General features: G+C 41.3%; 1 non-coding gene across 1 annotated transcript; it reads left to right on the plus strand.

Moving 5' to 3' along the window:
- Positions 1–545: 545 nt before the first annotated feature.
- On the plus strand, positions 546–682 carry LOC114817730. Its single transcript, XR_003765590.1, has one exon. It is a non-coding gene; the product is annotated as a small nucleolar RNA SNORA7 (small nucleolar RNA).
- The last annotated feature ends 7177 nt before the right edge of the window (positions 683–7859 follow it).

Here is a 7859-nt window from a genome sequence, read left to right on the forward strand (position 1 = left end):
TATCTTATTAGTATCTCACAAGTCTCCACCTTTTTTAGCTATGAAATAGAGACTATAATTCCTTCCCATTCCTTGTTCAGGGGAATGTGGGGAGAAATGAAACCAAAGCAAACTAAAAAAAAATCTGACAAGTACTTAAAGCTTTTAAGCAAAGCCTGATAAATGAATAGTGATTGGTATTTCTATCATTGTAACATTTGGGCAGAAAAATCAGTCACCAACTAGGATAATGTTTGGAAATGGCAATGTTGCCAAGAGTGGTGAGGCAATTTAGGGGAGGGTTGTTCTTTGGGATTTTGTTTTTTGGGGGGTATTAAATAGAGGTGTTTGTTACTTCTGGTGTGAATTTTTGCAATTTTATTAAGTTCCACACTTTTTCAGCTGACAGCGTTGAAAGTCCAAGGGACGGTATAAATAAACTTTCTGCTTTAGCACTACCAAAAAGGTATAATTGCAGTATCTGCCTAGGTGTGAAGTCTGTTAAAGAAGGTAGGTAATGGTAGATTGAAGGAAATCTTTATAAAAATCCCAGGTAGATTCATCCTCCCCTCTCAGGTTCTCATTTGGAGAGTTTCCAGTACTCTACCAGTCTCGATATTGGAGGGAGAGTCAGACAGAGGCATACCCATTTCATTTCTAGCTTAGACAGTGGCTAGCAAGTGGAAGGCAATCTGCTACAATTCAAAACTTACCTATGCTGGGCAGCAGTGGAATGGGAGATAGACCAGGGTGGAGATTCAAGTTTATTGTGCTGAAGGAGGCATTGGTAATCCACTTTCATATTTTAACCGAGAAAACTTTGTGGATATACTACCAGAACAATTGCAGATAGAGAGGAGGTGTTTTGGGAGAGATGTGTCCTTGGCACTGCTAGGGGTCAGAGATGACTTGACAGCATAAAATAAGACAAAATTAATCTTAATGTTTTTGTTTATGTTGCTACAAGGAAGCACACTTAAGTATATAAAATCACAATTCCTATTAAGTGCTTTTTGGTTTGATCCTGAGGGTGAGTTTAATTCACTGAAAGAAATAGGAAAATATGGCAGAAGTACTAACACTAGATCATGTTCATTTTAGTCATCCCCCCAGAAGGAAGCTCTTTTTTCTGTCTTGGGGATTTTACCATGTAGTTTTTCTTAGGTAGTCTTTGTCCCTCCTGAAGGTGAAATTAGATGAACCCAAGGGATCAAATCTATGGAGAAAATAGGCCATAGGGTAAAATCTAAGGAGAACAAGAACTCTGTTTTCTACTTTATGTTCTCCTGACACCTAAATGAATATTGTTCTTGTTGATGATGATGATGATGATATATCACTACAGAGACTGGTCTCCCTTTGCTTCCTCCAGGAGGCCTTCCCAGCCTGGATTTTATACCTGTCTCTCCTGCCACTGAGCTATTCCTCACAATCTTCCTCCTCCTGGGAACTTTCTCCCCTTCTTCAAAGCCCTTCTGAAATCCCATATGATCCAGGAGACTTTCATCAATTGTTTTCCAATCTCCCCATTTTAATTTCCCCAAATTGCCACTTCAGGATCTCTGCACCACCTAAGCACTTAAATATCAATCAGTGATAGTCTGTGAGCACTTATTGGGTGAAGAACACTGTACTAAGCATTTATCACCACTCCACATTGCAGTTTTGTACATTTCATGTACTGGCTACCTCTTCTGATCTATAATTTATTTTAGTGTCTGTGACCTAAACACTTGAACACACACACATCCTTCCCATTACTTAAATATATATTCATCATTCCCTATTATTGTAATTTATTTTAATCTAGACTGTAATCTAGACTGTAAGATCCTTGAGGGCAGGGTAGTCTAAGTAGGAGGGAGAACAGGTATCGACTACCCTTTTTGCAGTTGAGGAAACTGAGGCAGGGACTTCCCCAAAGTCACACAGCAAGGAAGTGACAGAGCTGGGGGTTAAAATTCCAGTCCTCCAATTTCCAGGTTCATGCCTTTCCACTAAGCCACGCCCCTTACAAATATATGTGTGTGTGTATATATCAATATATATTGAATATATATATTCAATCCAGTGGCCTCTACCTGGCTCTCACAGACTTTGATTGACCATGTTCATTTCCTAACTGAAAGCAAAGCAGCAGCAGCGCCAGAAAGGGGTCGCCAGACCCCTTATTAAGGATGCTGTGGGAAGATAAGGTGGCACAGAACTGGTCAACTCTGAGACATAAATTTTTAAAGAAAAGTAAATGTGTTTGTGCCAATGATTTGATCAATCCATCAGTGGTATTTATGCAGCACTTACCCTCTGCAGAGAACTGGACTAAGCACTTAGGAAAGTGGATTCCAAAATAATATTCTAACTAAATCTCCGTGAGGATTGATGATATAATGTGTGTGCTAGGCAATTATTATCAATATTGCAATGGAACTAGAACTGCTAGAGGGATAAAAACTGTGCACAATTCGGGTTTTTGCTTTTTACAAATGAGCAGCATTCAGCATTTAGTTCTTTTACCTGAATTTTCTCATCTACACATTTTCTCAAATAGAGTAGAAAAGATGGTGATTCGTAATTCTCTGGATAATTTTTGACACTTGTTTAGATGGATAATGCCACACTTGGATGACAACCCGTTGAGCTAACTTTAGCCCTGTTACAAAGTGGAAGTGTATTTAGTCTTTGAGAGCAGCAGTCTCAATGTACACACACACACTATTCAGTTACTTCCAACATTTGACTTGCCTTATTCAGAGGATAAATATTAGCTAAAATAACAAGATTATACCTTTCTGGTTTAGACAAATGCCCCAGGATCTTTATCACTGACTTGAACAGGGATCAGAAATAGCAATCTGCATTCCAGAATTGGCTTTCAGCTGAAGGACAGCCCTCACTTTTCAACATTCTTGGAAATCTAAACTGCACTGCAGCATCAGCAGTGACCATGAGAGCAAAGAATGGCAAGTCAATAACTGAAATTGAATCACGGCTGAGGAGACAACTTTCCTATACTTAGAGAAGTCCGTTTGCTTAGATAATCTTTCATTTAGCTGAAAGTAATTTACATTTGATCTTGTAACCAAGAAAAAAACAAACAAAAAAACCCCTACTATTCCACAAGCCATTCATGGTGGTGTCCACACCACCCAAAGTGTGACTATTTGTCAATTTTGCAAGTTGATCAATGAAGACAGCCAAAACATACTTCAGGGGGAAAAAATCCATTTTGCAACCTGAATGATCCAATTTGGATGACTGCATTGATTAAATTAAGTGGATAGTTGGCAAATCTCCACTTTGTCATCATTGACAATGACATTTATTGTCAACATCATTTATTGAGCACCTTCATTGTGTCTTCCCATCATTTCAGTACCACCCTTTCCTTAGCTAGAGCCCTGCATGAGATGGCAATCTACCCCATCCTTTTCAGTCAACCCGGGCACCTCCTCATCCTGGCTTCCTCCCCAGTGAATGCTATGACCTGGATCATCCAATTAAAATGTGATCATGTGGCCCACTGAGACCTTTGCACACTGAAGAAATTAATGTTATTCCAATATGACTAGAATGAATGTGAGAGAAATCAGTAGCGATTTCAGAGGCCTGATACTATCATATCCCTGTCAAGACTGGTTAGGTCTAGAATTGAGGTATTACTAGACCCTGAGGAGAATTTTCCAAAATGGATGCATCTGATCTTTAGAAAGCTCTTCTGAGTCATGATTTGATGTACAAAACTTCCCGCTCTGCTGTACAACTGTGGCCCCCATGACTCTGCCACACCCCATAATGGAACAAGCATCAAGATGGTGGACCTTAGACTGTGGTATTGCTTAAAATAGTACAGAACAGACTGGCTGCCCTTCCTTCAAGCATTAATGACTTCAGCATTGATGGTGTCTCAAGTGGTGCTTCTCATTTTGCCAAGCCATTCCTTAAAGAATAGATGTTCGACAATTGGCTGCACTTGAACGCCGTCTCTCTAGACTGTATGCTGACTGTGGGCAGAGAATGTGTCTGTTATATTGTACTCTGTCTCTTGTCTGCTGTGTGATCTCGGGTAGGTCACTTAAATTCTCTGTGCCTCAGTTACTTCATCTGGAAAATGTGAGCCCCATGTGAGATACGAACTGTGTCCAATCTGTTGAGCTTGTATCTACAAAGTAGGCAAGGAGTAGAGTCAGGACTAAAACCCAGGTCCCCCGACTTTTAGGCCGGTGCTCTTTACATTAGGCCACGTTTATTTTGCTGCAAATGCTCTAACTTTCTGAGCTAGTATTTAGAATAGTCCTTGACACATAGTAACACCACCATTATTACCTACCACCATTATTATTATCCTTATCATGGGGAAACTTCCCTTCACTCTTGTCCAGTTCCTGTCCCAATTACTATTTCTCCTCACCATCACTGAAACCTTGCTCTCCCCAGGTGACTGTGTCTCCCTTATTGTTCTCTCTGGAGGGGGCCTCATCTTCTCCCAGACTCACTGAGAAAGGAGGAGGAGTAGGCTTCCTTCTTTCTCGTCTCTAGACTGTCAGCTTGCTGTGGGCAGGCAACATGTCATCCAACTCTGTTGTATTGTACTCACCTAACCTTTTAAGCCGTGTAGTGCTCTGTATATAGTAAGTGCTCAATAAATACCATTTATTGATTGAATGATTGCTACCAAAAGCCACTTCTGTACCATTCCACCTCCCCCACCTCTTTCTTTTCCTTTCTTTAAAGCCCATATCATCCGCCTCCACCACACACTCCAGTTGCTAATCACTGCCATCTACCACCCCCCAGGCTCCACCTCCAACTTTCTGAGCCATTTTGTTCCCTTTCTCACATTTCTTCTTTCTCCATCCTTATATTAATCCTGACTTCAATAGCCAGCATGACTTAATAATAATAATGTTGGTATCTGTTAAGCACTTACTATGTGCCAAGCACTGTTCTAAGTGCTGAGGTAGGTACAGGGTAATCAGGTTGTCCCACGTAGGGCTCACAGTCTTCATCCCCATTTTATAGATGAGGTAACTGAGGCAAAGAGAAGTTAAGTGACTTGCCCAAGATCACACAGCAGACAAGAGACAGAGGAGGGATTCGTTTCCAGGTCCTTCTGACTCCCAAGCCTGTGCTCTTTCCACTAAGCCACACTGCTTAGTGGATAAGGCACAGACCTGGGTTCTAATTCTGGCTTCCCCACATGTCTTCTGAGTGACCTTGAGTGAGACACTGAACTTCTCTGGGCCTCAATTACCTCATCTGTAAAATAGGGATAAAGACTGGGAGCTACATGTGGGATAGGGACTGTTCCCAACATGATTAACTTGTATCTACCCCAGCCCTTAGAGGAGTTTTTGGCACACAGTAAGCACTTATTATTATTACTATTATTATGATGATTATTATTAACCATATGGTTGTTTCTGAAGACTCTTTTGCTGCCAGCTTTCTATCACTTAAATTCCACTGACCTCCTGTTCCCCTCCAGCTCACCCACTCATCAGCTTGGACACGCACTCAATCTCATTATCTCTAGTCACTGTACAATCTCTATCCTCACCAATTCTGAAATCCCTCTAACCGACAAGAACCTCCTCACCTACTTTCTCTACCACACATCCTCTCCCTGCAAATCTACCCTGTTCCCCCTCAGAGACATCTGGTCCTCTGACTCCAACTAATTGCCTCAGGTCATATTTATGTTTATATTCAGAAGCAGCATGGCCTAGTGGATAGAGCTCAGGTCTGGGAGTCAGAAAGACCTAGGTTCTAATCTCAGCTCCACAACTTGTCTGGTGTGTGACCTTGAGTAAGTCACTTAATTTCTCTGTGCCTCCTCTGCCTCAGTTGTAAAATGGGGATTAAGACTGTGAGCCCCACATGTGGGATATGGACTATTTCCAACCTGTTTAGCTAGAATCTATGCCAGTGTTTAGTTCAGTGCCTGGCACATAGTAAGTGCTTAATAAACACCATAAAAAAGTGTCTCCCTCTAGACTGTAAACTCATTGTAGGTAGGGAATGTGTTTACCAACTCTGTTATACTGTACTCTCCCAAACACATAGTATGGTTCTCAGCATAAAATAAGCACTCAATAAGTATCACTGACTGATTGAATTGATCTACTCCAGTGCTTAGCAATAATGTTGGTATTTGTTAAGCGCTTACTACGTGCAGAGTACTGTTCTAAGCGCTGGGGTAGACGCAAGGGACTCAGGTTGTCCCATATGGGGCTCACAGTCTTAATCCCCATTTTACAGATGAGGTAACTGAGGCACAGAGAACTTAAGTGACTTGCCCACAGTCACACAGCTGACAAGTGGTGGTTCCGAAATTCGAACCCATGACCTCTGACTCCAAAGCCCGTGCTCTTTCCACTGAGCCACGCGTTTGACACATAGTAATTACTTAAATACTACAATTATTATTGCTGAGTGAGAACATGAAAACAATGGTTTTCTCTTAAACTTAGGACCTGTGAATTCTCTGCCTCAGCTTACAGTGCAGTAAATTTTATATGTGAATGAACTATTCATGGGAATTTGGAACCTGGGGCAAATTATTTGTTCTTGTTGCAGTAGCTGGCTTTCAAGCCCATTCTTCATCTGCTTTGTCTGTTTTTGCATCTTTAATCTGGAGCTGTTGTCACTTGATTCATTACTTGCTCTTCCACATCATCATGCTGTTTCTGAAACTGAACCATGAGCAATTTATCAGACTAAGTATACTGATAAAGGGGAAGGAAAGGAAGTCAAAAACACAGCAGCTCTACAAAGCACCTTCCGAATAAACATTTTTCTAGACTCTCGGGAGGGGTGACCCTTGCCAGGCTTCTCTGACCATGCCAGCCTGTAGAGTGATTCAGTAGCATTATGCTCTTTAATGTGCTGATGCCAAGGGCTGGTCCTGAAAGGAGTTCTAGTTGGAGTCATTTGATCTGTTCTTGGTCAGTGGATTTCATCTGACTTCCAAACTCCAATCTATCAGGAACATAAGTAAGTAACTCGTGAATTCACATATTAAAAACTACACCACTATTGGTCTTAGACTGTATGTTTGCAGATTTAAAAAAAAATTCATTGGACCCTCTTATATGCAGGATAAAATTTGTTTTTGTACTCTTATCCTGTGTATGGGATACCTTATTTTGGAAAAACTGACCAGAGGGGTGACTTTGAAAAAGTCAGATCATCCATTTTTGGAGTATTGTATTAAGCATTGGGATGGATACCAGCAAATTTCATTGGACACACTCCTTGTCTCACATGGAGTTCACAGTCTTAATCACCATTTTACAGTTGAGGTAACTGAGGCAAGTTACCTGCCCAAGGTCATACAGCAGACAAGTAACAAGGCCTGGTGGATAGAGCACGGACCTGGGATTCAGAAGGACTTGGGTTCTAATCTTGGCTCCATCACTTATCTGCTGTGTGACCTTGGGCAAGTCACTTCATTCCTCTGGGTTTCAGTTACCTCATCTGGAAAATGGGGATTAAGACTGAGCCCTGTATGGAAAGGGGGACTGTGTCCAACCCAATTTGCTTGAACCACCCCAGCGCTTAGTACAGTGCCTGGCACAAATATTACAGTTTTAACATTTGTGACACATCCCTTAACAAATGTTACAGTTATTAAGTAACATTAAAACCCAGATCCTTCTGACTCCAGGCTCATGCTCTAGCCACCAGGCCATGCTGCTTCTTCTTATGCCATCATCATCATCATCATCATTATTTACTAAGCATGAACTGTATGCAGACCACTCTACCAGGTTCTTGGGACCTTTACAGTGGAAGTAGAAGAGAGAATCCCTGTCCTTAAGGAGCTATTAACCCTCTGGTGGAAACAAGCAGGTGTAAATTGCAAAGATATAGTAAGAGCT

This window comes from Ornithorhynchus anatinus, chromosome 1 (genome assembly GCF_004115215.2).
Source record: "Ornithorhynchus anatinus isolate Pmale09 chromosome 1, mOrnAna1.pri.v4, whole genome shotgun sequence".
NCBI classification, from domain to species: Eukaryota; Metazoa; Chordata; class Mammalia; order Monotremata; family Ornithorhynchidae; genus Ornithorhynchus; species Ornithorhynchus anatinus.